At 30.3% G+C, this 403-nt stretch overlaps 1 protein-coding gene across 1 annotated transcript in view; it reads right to left on the reverse strand.

Annotated features, from left to right (window-relative positions):
• LOC118753460 overlaps window positions 1–403 on the reverse strand; it is a 7845-nt gene that overhangs the window by 4999 nt on the left and 2443 nt on the right. The gene's annotated exons all lie outside the window — the stretch shown is intronic.

Below are 403 nucleotides of genomic sequence, written 5' to 3' on the forward strand. Positions count from 1 at the left end.
TTGCTCATTTTCTCCATACAAAAAATAATTATCGAACATACTTTGTATGGAAGAACCCTCGTGAAAAAAATTGCCAAAAATCAACGCGATTTTCTAGCAACTTCAAACTTGCACTTTGCGCTACTACAGTTTTATAGCCCATCAAATTTAAGTAGATAAAAGTGAAAATTTTAAGACGCCAGGAAATCGCGTTGATTATTAATAATTTTTTGGCTGAACTTTTGAAGTTTTGAGCGGCTAAAAAATCGCATTAATTTTTAATAACTTTTTTGCTGACGGCTTTTTCGGTTTTTTTTCTTATAAAAAGCGAAATTTAGGAAACTTGCGTTGACTTTTTTTATTTTTTTCACAAAAGGTCTTGCGCATATTCTTCCACAAAAAATTCATGTTTATATGGAAAAAA

Source organism: Rhagoletis pomonella, unplaced genomic scaffold (assembly GCF_013731165.1).
Source record: "Rhagoletis pomonella isolate Grant_MI unplaced genomic scaffold, Rhpom_1.0 Rhpom_scaffold_00002, whole genome shotgun sequence".
Taxonomy (NCBI): domain Eukaryota; kingdom Metazoa; phylum Arthropoda; class Insecta; order Diptera; family Tephritidae; genus Rhagoletis; species Rhagoletis pomonella.